Source organism: Leucoraja erinacea, chromosome 7 (genome assembly GCF_028641065.1).
Source record: "Leucoraja erinacea ecotype New England chromosome 7, Leri_hhj_1, whole genome shotgun sequence".
In the NCBI taxonomy this organism is placed as follows: Eukaryota; Metazoa; Chordata; class Chondrichthyes; order Rajiformes; family Rajidae; genus Leucoraja; species Leucoraja erinaceus.
Genome location: NC_073383.1, coordinates 60,031,659 through 60,048,308, shown reverse-complemented (window position 1 = coordinate 60,048,308; position 16,650 = coordinate 60,031,659). Strand labels below are relative to the sequence as shown.

At 41.2% G+C, this 16,650-nt stretch overlaps 1 protein-coding gene across 1 annotated transcript in view; it reads left to right on the top strand.

Moving 5' to 3' along the window:
• Positions 1-16,650, top strand: part of LOC129699152 (low-density lipoprotein receptor-related protein 1B-like) — a 603,338-nt gene that overhangs the window by 323,169 nt on the left and 263,519 nt on the right. The window lies entirely within an intron of this gene.

Here is a 16,650-nt window from a genome sequence, read left to right as displayed (position 1 = left end):
TGGATTCGCATTTGTGGAGCTGGCCGGCTTTGGAGTGTGGAGAGCTGTGGTGGCGCCCTGCTCCGGCCGACATTGGAGCTCGGAGGCTTCAGCCACAGGCCCGGTGGACGGGACATCGGGAGCTCGCGGGTCCCTTGTGGGAGACCGCTTTTCGGAGCTCCCGCAATGGTAACTTCTCGCGCCCGAATTACGGGGCTGAGGGCGACCTGGAGCGGGGCCTTGCATCGCTCGGTGTGACCTTAAACAGCCGCGGGACTTGCCATTGCTCACTGGCGGCTCCAACATCAAGATCCGGAGTGGGGCCTTGCATCGCCCGGCACGGGACTTGCCGTTGCCCGCTGGGGGGCTCAAACATCGGGAGACGAATAAGGAACAGGGGAGAGACAAGACTTTGCCTTCCATCACAGTGAGGAGGTGTTTGGAGATTCACTGTGATGGATGTTCATGTAAATTGTGTTAATTGTGTCTTGGGGTTTTTTTTTCTTGTTTGTATGACTGCAGATACGTAATCTCGTTTGAACTTAGGTTCAAATGACATAATAAAATATCTTGTATCTTGTGTTTCCACACTCTATGACTATCAATGACTCTATGATGGTGGCAAGCTGTATCCCCAGGAATCACAACTGGCTTCAACTGTTCATGTCGTAGATAAGAATTAATTTCACAAGAAGTACAAAACTTGTCCTTAAGTTACCCCTTTGAAACAATCAGTCAAACTTCAAGAGTACTTCAATGCCAATGAATTCCTTGGAAGTGTAATTGTTGATATAATTCAAGTAGACACAGCTGGTGATTTATTAGCACCAGGTTCCCATAACCAGCAAAATGAACAAATCATCTATAACTTCAGATGAAAAGTTGTCTACTTGAAACATTAATTTATCTTTCCACAGATAATTCCTGACTTGCTGAATTATTCCAGAATTCAGTTTTTACTCATCTCTCTGTAAAATTGGTTGAGGAATAAATGTTCTTGTGGATATGAAGGAAATTCTTTATTTACAAATAGCATTTAGCAAAGCAATTTGAATTAGGCACTCACTTCCTAGCATAAAGGATGGCTTCAACTTCCCGATTGGGGCTATAAGACGATGAAATGAGCCAAATTGACAAATTAAACAATTAGATATTAAAATTGACATTTACTTGCTGCAGGTATATACACATCTCAGTTTAAACAAAATTATTTATTGAATTGAATAAGACACAAATTGGCATAATAGCCGATTGATATCTGACGTTCATTTAATTTGTTAATAGATGCTGGCAAGCTATGTTTCATCAATTAAACTCTCATTTCTTTTTAAACTGCAATTTAGTAAACTTTGATAAATAACAGTCACTCAGGACAGAAGCCCGCTGCATATTTTTTTAATTTTCAACTTTGATTTATTTGGCTGTCATTTTAAATGAAGATATTTGTGCATAATAATGGGATATGGGATATTTCATATCACATTATCAACTTGCAGAAGGGTTCTTTACATATAATCTAATAAAGATACAGCTGTGACTGACACAGCTGTCTATATTTCTGTTGCATATATTCAGTCATTTCAAAATTTCCGAGTTGGAGGTTGAGATAAATTGATTTATTTCAAAGATTTTGCAACCTGAATGCATTTAGCTGAAAAAAACATTAAAACAATTCCACTTCAACATTTTTAAAGCCCTAGACAAAGCTTGCATTTTTCACTGTGTAAGAAGGATCTTGACCCAAAACATCAAGGTCCCACATAAGAGATTAATATGCAAACTTAAAGCACACGGTATTGGGGGTTCAGTATTGATGTGGATAGAGAACTGCCTGGCAGACAGGAAGCAAAGTAAACAGATCCTTTTCAGAATGGCAGGCAGTGACTAATGGGGTACAACAAGGCGCAGTGCTGGGATCCCAGCTATTTACAATATATATTAATGACCTGGATGAGGGAATTGAATGCAGCATCTACAAGTTTGCGGATGACACGAAGCTGGGGGGCAGTGTGAGCAGTGAGGAGGGTGCTAGAAGGCTGCAAGGTGACTTGGATAGGTTGGGTGAGTGGGCAAATGCATGGCAGATGCAGTATAATGTGGATACATGTGAGGTTATCCACTTTGGTGGCAAAAAACAGGAAAGTAGACTATTATCTGAATGGTGGCCGATTAGGAAAAGGGGAAATGCAACGAGACCTGGGGGTCATGGCACACCTGTCATTGAAAGTAGGAATGCAGGTGCAGCAGGCAGTGAAGAAAGCAGGTGGTATGTTAGCATTCATAGCAAAAGGATTTGAGTATAAGAGCAGGAAGGTTCTTCTGCAGTTGCACAGGGTCTTAGTGAGACCACACCTGGAGTATTGCGTACAGTTCTGGTATCCGAATCTGAGGAAAGACATTCTTGTACAGAGAAGGTTCACCAGACTGATTCCTGGGATGGCAGGACTTTCATATGAAGAAAGACTGGATAGACTCGGCTTGTACACGCTAGAATTTAGAAGATTGAGGGGGGATTTTAGAGATACTTACAAAATTCTTAAGGGGTTGGACTAGCTAGATGCAGGAAGATTATTCCCGATGTTGGGGAAGTCCAGAACTAGGGGTCACAGTTTAAGGATAAGGGGGAAGTCTTTTAAGACTGAGATGAGAAAATAATTTTTTACACAGAGAGTGGTGAATCTCTGGAATTCTCTGCCACAGAAGGTAGTTGAGGCCAGTTCATTGGCTATATTTAAGAGGGAGTTAGATGTGGCCCTTGTGGCTAAAGGGATCAGGGGGTATGGAGAGAAGGAAGGGATGGGATACTGAGTTGGATGATCAGCCATGATCATATCGAATGGTGGTGCAGGCCCGAAGGGCCGAATGGATCTATTTTCTATGTTTCTATGTTTCTATCACCCATTCCTTCTCTCCAGAGATGCTGCCTGTCCCGCTGAGTTACCCCAGCTCTTTGTGTCTAACTTGCAATTTTCTCTGTCATTCTTCCACTGACGGCAGAAAATAATTCCAGCTATAAAAATAAATGTAAGAAAAAATTCATAGAAATGCAGTAAACAAATAAAATGACACTGTTAGGCCCATTTCCATGCCTTCTGTTTGAATGAGCTTTCTAGATGGTCCTTGTTACTTTATCTGTACATTTCTAAATACTGTCCTTGCAAGTATTTATCCAATTCTCTTGTGTTGGGGTGGGGGCTACAAGCTAGAGGACAAAGCTTGAACTATTCTAAGTCAATTGGGCAGGGCAAGTCAGCTGATGAGCACTTTGGGTCAAGTGATAGTTTTGTCATAGCATCCTACTGTGTGAAGATGGGCCCTTTGGTCCAACTTGCCCACACCAAACATCGTGTCCCATCTACACTAGTCCCACTTGCCTGCGTTTGGCCTATATCCCTCTAAACCTGTCCCAGCCATGTACCTGTCTAATTGCTGCTTAAACGTTGCGATGGTCCATGCGTCAACACCCTCCTCTGGCAGCTCATTCCATACACCCTCCATACTTTGTGTGAATTATATTAGTTTTCATCTATTCATTACCTATTAATTTTACAATAGTTATGAATAAGAACGGAGGTGGTTGACAAGTAACTTCTAAATGTGGGAAAGGCCAAATTTGGTATTAGATAGGAACTTGCGAAAGTTGATTGGAGTAGTTTGTTTGTGGGCAAAGGGACATCCAGAAAGTAGGATGATTTTTAAAGTATGATAATGAGAATTCAAGGTGTGAGAGTGAAGGACAAGGCAGGTGGGAGTAAGAAACCTTGGATCAAGAAAGAAATGTGGGAGGAGAGAAGAGGTAATGAAAAAAGGAAGCTTGCAAAAAGCAACAAGAATCAAGTGAATTTCTGGAGGGAGGGTAGGGGATTAAGCAACATACTTAAGAAGGATATCAACACTTGGGTGAAAGGTCCTATATTCATGCTCTGATACTTTTACTCTAAATGGTATGGAGCCTTGTGTCATTATCCTATTAGTACATGTCAAATAATAATTCATTGCAATTAAAATAAAAGGCTCCATCATTGTGGTTAATTTTTACTGATTTTTTTTCAAATGGATTAAAGTGAGAAATTAAGTTAAAAAATCTGAAGAGTTGCTAAAATTGGCTCAAGAAGACAAGAGTAAAACAGGACGAGTTGGCAGTTAAGTTGCTGACTTAAATCACTTTGTATGATTTCACTTAATTGTGCTCATGCTGTCTGGTTAGTTAGCCAATATAGATATATAAACCAAATGCAATCTTTCAAAACTGCATCCTGAATCTCTATAAAAAATCATACAAACATTGCAAAAAAAGACTAAAATTGTTCAAGGCATTGGTGAGGCCAATTCTGGAGTATGGTGTACAATTTTGGTCGCCTAATTATAGGAAGGATGTCAACAAAATAGTGAGAGTACAGAGGAGGATTTACTAGAATGTTGCCTGGGTTTCAGCAACTAATTTACAGAGAAAGGTTGAACAAGTTAGGGCTTTATTCTTTGGAGAGCAGAAGGTTAAGGGTGGACTTGATAAAGGTCTTTAAAATGATGAGAGGGATAGACAGAGTTGACGTGGATAAGCTTTTCCCATTGAGAGTAGGGAAGATTCAAACAAGAGGACATGACTTGAGAATTAATGGACAGAAGTTTAGGGGTAACATGAGGGGGAACTTCTTTACTCAGAGAGTGGTAACTGTGTGGAATGAGCTTCCAGTGGCAGTGGTGGAGGCAGGTTTGGTTTTATCATTTAAAAATGAATTGGATAGGTATATGGATGGGAAAGGAATGGAGGGTTATGGTCTGAGTGCAGGTAGATGGGACTAGGGGAAATAAGTGTTCGGCACGGACTTGTAGGGCCGAGATGGCCTGTTTTCCGTGCTGTAATTGTTATATGGTTATATGGTTCTGGTAATTTACACTTTCAGAATGTTTTGTTAAATGAAAGATTTTTTCATCAGAATATGCATGGTATGATTTGTTGGTTGACTGCATTTCTTTGCATTTTGAATTAGATTTAAGTTACAGAAATACACAGACACTCCTCGGATGTAAAGTTATTATTGAGTCGCATAAAGAATGAAAATCCAAGAATAGTTTTATTGCACTGAATCATAAGTAATTATATATTTTGCATGCATAAGGAGAAAATACATTTAATTCCAATTTGCATGAAGATTCAAATCTATTACTGCATTTTCCAACCATAGAGTTGATAATAATAATTTTCAGCAACAGAATAAATGTCAGATATATAAATTAGATTTCCTAAGGTCACATATTCAGTAATTACTTATTCTACTCACTGTGTAACATTTCAAAGGATTTATCAACAAATTAGTTCTCATGTACTCGTGTTACTGTTGTGTATGGTCAGATTTTTGAATTTGTCCTAATCTTGCAACTCCCACTGATAATATCGGACTGCAGTTTTATTTGCAGTGCAGATATTGGTGGCATTCATTATTACACTGCAATGAAGAGCTATTGCTTTCCATTGCTTTCCATTGCTTCGGCTTTTCATCCCACTCCCACTACTATTCTGCCCTCTATTCTGGCCTCCTACATTATTCAAATCGTCCAACATAAACTCGAGGTATAACATCTCATCTTCCTTCTAAGCACGCTACAGCGCTTTAGACTTGATTTTGAATTCAACAATGACAGATAACCATCCTTTCCGGTTTGTATCAGAACCAGTCAATTCCAATGTAAGAACTGTGTTTGTCAGGTCAGATGACAAATGTGAGAGGTACCTTCTTCACAAATCTTGTTTCCTGCTTCCTCTTTGACTTCTCGTGCACATTCCATTTGTTCTTCCACTCTGCCCCCACGCTTCTCTGCAACTTTGCACATGCCTGATTTATTTGTGTTCTCTATTCTGCTGAAAGCTATTCTGCTGAAAGTATTACCTCTGTTTCCCCCTCCATAATCACTACCTGACTGACTGAATATTTTCACCATTCGCTGTTTTAATTTCAATGTTAATATTAACTGTCTGACTTCACTGCATATATTTTGTATGGAGAATTTGTATAAAATTGTTATCACATTTAATAATTTAAAAATATGCAATATATTTGAACTCTATATTGCTTAAAGTGTTCAGATCATTTTCCATGCCAAAGTTTTGGTCCATATCCAGAGTAATATTGCCCTGGGGAGATAACTGTCAAGAAGCAATGTTTAATGTGAAGCTCATCAGCTATCACTAAACTTACATCGCCCATTGCCATAATTACCTCTATTCAGCATGCAACGGCCTATGGCAAAAGTTACATTTTCAATGTAATTACTTGTCTCATTTCATTGCTATCTATTCATTAGTAACCACAGAATTTCCTCCAATGGTTCCTCCCCCAGTGATTCTGTCAGTAACCCGAGATCCAACTATGACCTTTTTCTGCATACTTCCCCACAAAATGCAATCTCAGATTGTCTATAATATGGTCAATGCATACTTCTTCCTAATCAAACCTCTCAATCTCTTTCTGCTTCAGAACTTGAATATCCTTTTATTGACATCTACTTCTGAAAGCAGAAATTCTCTCCAATTATACATTGTATGAAACAAATCGTTTATCTTCAGTCATTTCCAAAATCTTTATTCTTTGCCCATTAGTTCCATCTTCCTTATTGGCCATTTACTCAACAAGATTATTTGCATCCTTGCTATTATGTTTGAGCTTCCAACCATTAATTCTTCATTGCTGCTTCCATCTTGTTTACCTCTATGAAGTTGCTGAACCCGACTATATTCTAGCTTGTTACATCTGAGTACAGCTAATCCAATTTACTCTTGGTGAACTTCCAGTTGAGCAACCAAAACTCTTTCCTGTGTCCCAATTCATGTTATTCCACTTGCCCATCCAGGTGAGTCTGTAGTTGCACAAAGTACAGATTTCGCAATGATGGCAGACTTGCTTCCTTGAAGAGTATTTGTGAATCAAACGGATATAATCATGGAGATTGTAAACAAGTTTTTTTTCATTCCAGATTTAATTCTGTGGGTGGTACAGTGGCACAATGTAATCTAAACTCAAACTCAGCTGGTAGAGCTGCTGTATCACAATGCCAGAGACCTGCATTTGATCTTCACCTCAGGTGCTGCCTATGTTGAGTTTGCAGGTTCTCCCCGTTGGCACATAAAAGTTTACTACGGGTGCTCTGGTTTCCTCCCGCATCCCAAAGGTGTGAGTTTTTTTCGGTTAGTTGACTGCTGGACTTTGTCTTAAGTATGTAGGGAGTGGGTGTCAAAATAGAATTACATAGAACTAATGTGAACAGGTGATGGATCATGTTTCCATGCTGTATCTTTCAATCCAGTAAATCAATTTATTTGGAAAGAAGAACTTGTTTACAAAAGAGGACACAATCCTAGAGTAACTTAGCAGGTCTGGCAGCATGTCAGGCAATATTTTGGTTTAGATGCATGTCAGGCAATATTTTGGTTTAGATCTGCAGAAGGGTTCCAATCTGAAACGTTGTCTCGAGTCTGAAGAATGGTCCAGGCATGAAACATCACCTGTCCATGTTCCCCTGAGATGCTGCCTGATCCGTTGAGTTATTCCAGCACTGTGTAATCAATTTTGTTAATTACTTGAACTAAAAGTCTCCATCTGCTTTGGTAGAATGGAAATTCATGTCCTTGGATCAATAGTCCAGAAATCTTCCTGGTGGTCCAATTAATTATTGCATTGTCATGCCTATGGATCAACATAAAATGCTAACCTTCACAAAACTTGCATACATTTGGCAACATTTTGAGGGGACTTCTTGGGTATTTTGGAATGCCAGATTGAGGTAGCAAAGCCAGTGCTACCAGATAAAGGTACCAGATGTTCATGTATGATTTATTTTAATGTCAGGTCGTCTTTGTGCATTCAAAAAATTTTAAAGAGTGATTTTTGTTTTTTCAAAGTTGAAGAGATCCCAGAGTACTGGAGATCAAACTTTGTTACATGGACTTAAAACACACAATCTTCACAACACATAAAACACAAAACACACAAACATTCCCTCTGTACTCTTATGATTATTCCTTCCCAATTTTCCACCACCTACCTTCCCTATTTCCTCTCACTGCCTCTAACATTTGTCTCATCATGGTGTCTCCTCAATCTTCACTGAGTGAGATAACATTGATTACCCGTTCACACCAGTTCTAAGTTATCTCACTTTTGCATCCACTCCCAACACATTAGGGGCAATTGACTTTCCAGTCACTGGCTACACATTCTCTACTGCATAAGACTACTCCACCCTCATCTACCAGTCGAACAAACGCAAATGTGCAGTGGTGCTGGATGGATAACCTTTAATTAAATCATTAGGTCCTTGAAAGGTAGTTAATTCCAGAAACCTGTCTCCTCCTCATGATTTAGACACCAGGCAAAAGCAAGGAGTGAAATAAATAATATGGACTATGCCTCTATCAATGTTCAAAGCTGTAAATTGTGAGAATTATTAACACCTGGAACTATTTGATAGCCGTTTAAATAAATGAATGCCACCTTTGCGAGTGATCTGTGTATTTTAATCAGTTTCCTAAATTGTTTGCTTATGGCCATTCCTTGATGATGTTCACTCTTCACAAATATCAGAACATTTAAGGCTGCATATATTGATTTTTGAAGATCCAGCCAGTGTGAAGATAATTGGGTATAGCCTGGACAAGACATTACAGTAAGCATCTACAAATGATTTTATGCACACTTATTTCACTTAGTCATAGTTGTAGTTCAGATGTCGTTATTATCATCCCTTGGTTGCCTAATATTGATCTATGTTTCCCATTTGCAACAAAACGGAACACACTGCACCAGTCTCTCCAGATAAACGCAATGCTGGAGTAACTCAGGGTGGCAGGCAGCTTCTCTGGAGAAAAGGAATATGTGACATTTCGGGTCAAGACCCTTCTTCAGCTGGAGAGATGGGGAGAGACAAACTAGAGGTATGAAAAGATTCAGAACAAAGATCAGAGCTGGTACCGATGCCATGGGAAGGTGGGGCCCACAATGGTCCTTTGCAGGCTGTGGAAAAGATGATATCAAAGTGATATATCGATGTGAACTGTGGAGCTAGCAGGCTAACTAGGGTGGTGGTGGTGCAGAGAGGGAGGGAATGCAAGGGTTACTTCAAATTAGGAAAATCAATACTGGGTTGTAAGCCGAACAAGCAAAATGAGATGTTGTTCCTCCAATTTGCATGTGACCTCTCTCTGAAAGTGGAAGAGGCCCATGATAGAAAGGATAATATGGGAAGGAGAGTTAAAATGTTTGGCAAGGTCGGCTAAGGCAGACTGAGCGTAGGTGTTCACCGAAACGATTGCCGAGTCTGTGTTTGTTCCCTCCGACATATAGGAGTCCACATTGAGAACAACAGATAAAGTAGATGACATGGGAGGAGGCGCAAGTGAACCTCTGCCTCACCTGAAAGGACTGTCGGGGTCCCTGGAGAGAGTTGAGAGAGGAGGTATTGGGACAGGTGTTGCGTCTCCTGGGATTGCAGGGGAAAGTACCTGGGGAGGGGGTAATTTGTGTGGGAAGGGATGAGTGAACCAATCTCTCCAGAATCCCAAAAAGTGCTGTATTCCATCCCTTCTCGAAACTTTGATCCAGAATTAGAGCTGTGTTAATTGTTAGAAGAGAGGTTAAACTAGTTGTCCTTGATTTCAAACAAGTATTTTTTTAAATATGACACAACAGTCCTTAAGTAAATTAGAAATTAATGTGGTCAACAAGAATGTCCCTTTGCAGAATAATTACAATCATAAATGATGAAGATTATGTTTGCATGTTCAAATGATTCCTACAAAGCCTGTAAAATTTAAGTTGACCACTGAATAATCTCATCAGCTGTTTCAACAATGATGTTGACAAGTGCAGAATATTAATAATAAATTTACACATGTTAGCTTCAAGCAGAAGCTAGACCATGTCAAGGCTTACTTGGACTAGTGGAAGTGAGCATTTGTTTTCTAGATTGTTAGGTAAATTCAAGTTATTGTAATTCTTTCTTGTGACATGAAATTGCAGATGTTGGAATCCCATGCTAAAACAAGGTGCTGGAGGAACTCAGTGGCTCAGGCTGTAGTTGTGGAGGGAAACGGGCATGTTGTGCCGTGACCCTTCTTTGCACTTTGGTCCTCACCCAACACATAGTCTGTCCATTTTCCTTTACAGATTTTGCCTGACCTGCTGAGATTCTCCAGAATATATATTTTAACTTTCCCTGGTTTTCAAAGATACATCTATCCAAATATCCAACCCTGACTCCTTGGAACAATGTCTCCCATTGTTGAGAAGATGAACTTGTCAAAAGAGCAGTATGTCCACGTGTGTAGGAAAAGTGGATTAGTGCTTTGTAATGAGAAGCTCACATGGTGACAATTCCGACCTTATTCACCAACACATTGCTGGTATTTGGACAAAAGTCACACACAGAAGAATTGGTGCAACCAATAATATCAAACCTAAATACTTAATACTGCCCAGGCCAATGTTGTAATCTCTGGCTGCTACATTTGTTACCTATTCATTGCAGAGGTTTACCAAGTTTATTTTGATGGAATTTCACTTCAGTGCAACCATTACCATCAAATGTTATACGATCACCATCATCCAAAATTCAGGAATTCCTTACTTAAAAGCACAGTTGGGGAACAGACTCACTACCACCACTTTTTGTTGGTCCGTGCAAACATCTTTCCAGAGCTCTCACAACCAGAAAACAATTCTATTCAAAGAAGCTGATCCTCATTATAAGTATGGAGGTAGTAAAGTAGTAGATTTAATTGAATTTCTGGGTTAACAATGGGCCAGAATCCTCGTCTGTCAGTTCATCACTCTAAAATTAATGAACCACATTTTTCAATCGTGACTTGGCTCTTCCTCCAAGCTATCTACCAAGATCTCTTATGCCTAGTTTGTGCATGTGAAAATGAGAATCTAGATATCTGAACATTTTGCATGCATTGCATTATCAGTAAAACTTAATGAAAAATATTAGATATTCCTCCAGTCAGGATCAGTTGATATATTTGGAAGAGTTACGCCTTCGTGCATGAAGATACTAGAAAGTTGAATAGAAATTGCTACACCTGGGATAGATTAGTGGTGCTAATGAAACAGAAGTAGATTTGTATCTGACAGACAATGAGACTACAGGAAGATTTTAATGCATGCTTCTGAGCAGCAGGTGTGCAATTCCCATTGAACATACTATGTGATACACTTTTCTGCCATCGATATTATTTGAGTCTTTTGACCAATTTAGTGAGATATTTAATATTTCATAATTATTTTTGAAGAATGCGATGCCCAGGGAGGGAAATTCTTCAAGTATCACCCATTAAGTCATAATTGTTTCAAGTACTGAGACATTTATTTCAGATGGTTGTGAAATTCATCCAGTTTGTAAGCAGAGTAAAGTTACAGCAACATTGGTTCTCCAGTTTATAGATTTTTCAAGTTGCAGTGTATAATAGTTGACTGCTAAATAGAAGTCTCACATAGGTGTCCTTACTATCCAGATGTCAAAGCCTCTGGATGTTCATTGATAAGATGTGCAACCTTGCTTTGGTGCCAGGATGATACTGGTCATCTTGAGACCTCAGAACAGAGTAAGGAGAGGTTAAAGATATCTATGAATACTCCTGCCAGTTGCTCTGTGCAGGTCCAGAGGGCACAGCCAGGCTTCCAATTACTTTCTCAAAAAAAGGTTGATCTGACACCAGCAACAGTGATTGTCGGTATAGGTGCATCCATGGCTGTGACCTAAATCAGTCAAGCAACTTGTGTAGGAAAGAACTGCAGATGCTGGTTTAAATCGAAGATAGACACAAAATGCTACTCAGCGGGTCAGGCAGCATCACTGGAGAGAAGGAATAGGTGATGTTTCTGGCCGTGACCCTTCTTCAGACAACAGTCGAGCAACATGTCGGTCCAGGAACCCTGGGGTGCTGAGCCACAAAGTGTGAGGTTTAAAGGATAATAAAGATAATTTGTCTTTGGTTTTACCAACCCTGATTAATGTGATTATCATCATAGTCCTCCTCTTTACATTGTCACAATCTCTTTCCAGAGTATTCAGATATGGATCTGCTCAAAATGTATTTATTTCTCTAATTGTGCCCTTGTTTTCTCCTTGGCTCTCTCTGCCAAATGCATAAAAAGTCATTTTTTTAAATGAAGGCCAAAGTGATAATCCATCCACCTGTCTATCAGCTCAGCAAGACGGTCATTTTTCAACAAAGATGCTGCTGCAATTTTCAGGCTTAACAAGACAGAACAGTGATAATGCATCTCATTAAATTAGCACGTTATTAAAATATTGCCCATAATATTTTCCTAATATTTCAAATTATTTTTTGTCACGTCTATTAGAACATGTCTTTTGGAGGTACGGTTAAAACATTCAACCTTTCATTCGCCTATCACATGTCATTCTGAATATTCTGTCCTGATATCAAATGCAATGTTTTCCTTAATATACTCGCCTCTGAGATTGAAATGACTGCCTTGAATTTACACCCCAGCGGTATGAACATTGACCTCCAATTTCAAGTAGTCCCTACTCTCTCCTCCCCTTCCCCGCTCTCCCTCAGCCCACTGTCTCCGCCTCTTCCTGTCTTTTACCCGCCGCCCGCCCACCCTCGCATCAGTCCGAAGAAGGGTCTCGATCCGAAACTTTGCCTATTTCCTTCGCTCCATAGATGCTACCGCACCCGTTGGGTTTCTCCAGCATTTTTGTCTACCTTTGATTTTCCAACATCTGCAGTTCCTTCTTAAACATGTGGGCAGATAGGTGGCAGATGCAGTATAATATAGATAAATGTGAGGTTATCCACTTTGGTGGCAAAAACAAGGGGCAGACTATTATCTCAATGGGGTTAGGTGAGGTTAGGGCGAGGTACAGCGGGACCTGGGGGTCCTTGTACACCAATCACTGAAAGTTGGCTTACAGGTACAGCAGGCAGTGAAGAAAGCTAATGGAATGTTGGCCTTCATAACAAGAGGATTTCAGTATAGGAGTAAAGAGGTTCTTCTGCAGTTTTATAGGGCTCTGGTGAGACCACATCTAGAGTATTGTGTACAGTTTTGGTCCTCCGAATTTGAGGAAGGACATCATTGTGATTGAGGCAGTGCAGCGTAGGTTCACCAGATTGATCCCTGGGATGGCGGGACTGTCATATGAGGAAATATTGAAAAGACTAGGCTTGTATTCACTGGAGTTTAGAAGGATGAGGGGAAATCTTATAGAAGCATATAAAATTATAAAAGGACTGAACAAGTTAGATGCAGGAAAAATGTTCCCAATGTTGGGTGAGTCCAGAACCAGGGGCCACAGTCTTAAAATAAAGGGGAGGTCATTTAAGACTGAGGTGAGAAAAAAACGTTTTCACCCAGAGAGTTGTGAATTTATGGAATTCCCTGCCACAGGGGGCAGTGGAGGCCAAGTCACTGGATGGATTGAAAAGAGTTAAATACAGCTCTAAGGGCTAGTGTAGTCGAGGGATATGGGGAGAAGGCTGGTACGGGTTATTGATAGGGGATGATCAGCTATGATCTCAATGAATGGCGGTGCTGGCTCTAAGGGTCGAATGGCCTCCTCCTGCACCTATTTTCTATGTTTCTATGTTTCTAGTATCTTATCCAACTTGCTGTTCAAAGTGCGATCTTTCATTGCCTAGCCTTAACTTTGCTTGATTGTTCTTTTGTTCTTAGTGTTCTCAATCTTAAATTCCCTGAGCTGAACTCTGGATGATAACTTGAATGATGGGTATCATAGTTAATGTTGTCTTGAAACTACTCCCCTCCCCCCCCCCCCCCCCCCCCCCCCCCCCCCCCCCCCCCCATCTGTTTTTGTTCACATTTTGTTTGCATCAACATTTTTCTCAATTTCCTCGGTGCTGCAACTTTAGATTGTCGACTCCATTCCTGGGCAACACAGTGAGGCACTGAGTAGAAATGCTGCCACACAACTCCAGTGACCAAGATTCAACACTAACCTCTGGTTTTCCTGATGTGGAGTTTGCACGTTTTCTTTCTAACTATGTGGGTTTCCTCTGAATGCTCTAGTTTCCCTCCAAATACTTATGACTTCTTTTGTTAGGTTAATTGTCCAGAATAAAGGACACCACTGTACAAATGGTGATTGAATAAAACAATTATGTTGGTGGTGGAAGTGGTGTGTGGGAGCATTGGTGGGAATGCATTGGGATTACTCCAAATGGATACTTGATGGTTAGTGCAGACTTGGAAAGCTTTAAAACAAAATCACATACTCCGTGGTCTTTGGTGCTGAATCCAGGTAACAATTTGAGCATTCTGTGTATGAAATGTTGGTTATAGACTTGCCTCACTCATGATGTCATTTTTTTTTTTGCCAGCCTCTCTGGTCATTTTCCAATCAGTGCTGATTGTGTTCCCACCTGAGCCTTCATTCAGTTCTGATGCTCTCCACTGTGTCTTCATCATGACATCTTGATTTGCTCCTTCTCAAGGTTGGCAGTGCATCTTGGGGTCTTTGCTTGTTGCTTTACCTTTGCTGTCCACATTTCTGTTCATTCTTTCTAAAACCGCCTCACCACAGCCAGTTCCTTAATCAATAATACCGAATTATAATGACCTTAGTCGTAGAGTCCAGTAGTTACACTGCATGGAAACAGCCCTTAGATTCTACTCATACATGCCACACAAGTCCCTTTTGCCTGTTTGTCCCAAATCCCTATAAATCTTCTCCATTCAAGTACTTGTCCAAATGTCTTATAAACTTTATATCTCTGGCAGCAGTTTCCACATACCCACCGCTAACTGTCACTTGGACCCCCTTTAAATCATTCCTCTATCATCTCAGTTACACCTCATAGTTTGACTCCCCTACCCTTTGAAAAAGACTGTGACCGTTCATCTTTCTTATGCCCCTCATAATTTTATAAATGTCTTTCAAGTCAGTCCACTTTCTTCAAGGAAAATAGTCCCACCCAAAAAAACTGAAACCATCCAGTCCTGGCAATATCCTCATGAATATTTCCTGCACTCTCTCCAATTTAATTGCATCTTTCCGACAACACGGTGCGAAAAATTGCAATGTGGTCTTACACCTGCAATATGTAGGTGCAATTTTTTGGTCAATGGACCATCCCAGAAATGCAAGCATATTATATACCACCTTTGCCACCCTGTATAACTATGTCACCATTTTCAGGCATCTGTGCACTTAAGTCCCTCGGTCATTCTGTCTATCGCACTCTCCAAGATTCAAGATTCAAGATTCAATTTAATTGTCATTTGAACCCCTTGAGGTCCAAACGAAATGCCGTTTCTGCAACCATACATTACAAACAAATAGACCCAAGACACAACATAATTTACATAAACATCCATCACATCGCTGTGATGGAAGGCCAAAAAAACTTATCTCTCCACTGCACTCTCCCCCCCCGATGTCAGAGTCAAAGTCAAAGTCCCCGGCTGGCGATGGCGATTGCCCCGCGGCCATTAAAGCCACGCTGGGTGGTGCAAGGTCGCACACCAGGTCTTGGTGTTAGAGCCCTCGGTGTGCGCTCGCAGAGTCCCGCGGCCATTCCAAGCTGCGCGGGGCAGTGATGTAGGCCCCGCTCCAGGAGCTCTTCGACCCCGCAACTCGGGCGGGAGAAGTCGCCGTTGCGAGAGCCCTGAAAAGCGGTCTCCCTCCAGGGACCCGCGGGCTCCCGGTGCCACCGTCCGCCAGACCCGCAGTTGCAGCCTCCGAATCTCCGGAGGTCGGGCCGCAGCAGCAGCCGCGCTCAACCACCGCTCCACCCGCTCCGGACTCGGCCAGCTCCGCGACGGTGAGGTGAATCGTCGGCACCAGAGTCCCCGGTCTTCTCCTGTTGGAGGTCGCTCCTCGTTGCAGCCCCAACGACAACAGAGACCCGACAAAGAAAAGGTCGGGTCTCCCGTGCAGGGAGAGATTTAGAAGTTACCCCCTCCCTCCCGCACCCCCACCCCCCCCCACATACACACCCCAACAAAAAATAACAAAAACTACACAGAAACATAGACAAAAAATAATAAAAACGCGGACGGGCTGCAGAGGCCGCTGCTGACGAGAGTCGCGCCGCCAGGACCCTTGCATACTTTACGTTTGTCCTACATTGTTTTAATTTTTCAAAATGCATCACTTTTGTACTAGTCCAAGTTACATTCCATCTGTCATCCCTGGTGATCTAGATTCTGTTATAACCTTGGTCTACACCACCAATCAACCCACTACTCCTTCAATTTTAATGTAATTTGTAAATGCCACCTGCCTTCTCATCTAAATTGTTAATATATAAGACAAACAACAGGGGACCCAGCATACCACTGGTTAAAGGCCTCCAATATGTAAAAAAAATCCTTCTGACCACTCTTTGACTCCTGTCACAAAGTCAATTTTGTATCCAATTGGCTTGCTCACTTTGGATCCCATGTATTCTATATTTTTATGTTGGTTTTAATCCAAGGTATGGCTGAAGTCCATGTAGATAATGTCTAGCACCCTATTCTCATCAATCCTCTGGGTTATCTCTTCACTGGAATCATGCCCTTCATGTAAAGAAACCTCCCCCTTCTTTCAAAAACCCTGGAGCGTATCGTTGCGTCGCAATTTCATTCCCAACTCCTTGCGTATAACCTACTTGAACCCCTCCAATCTGGCTTTCGCCCC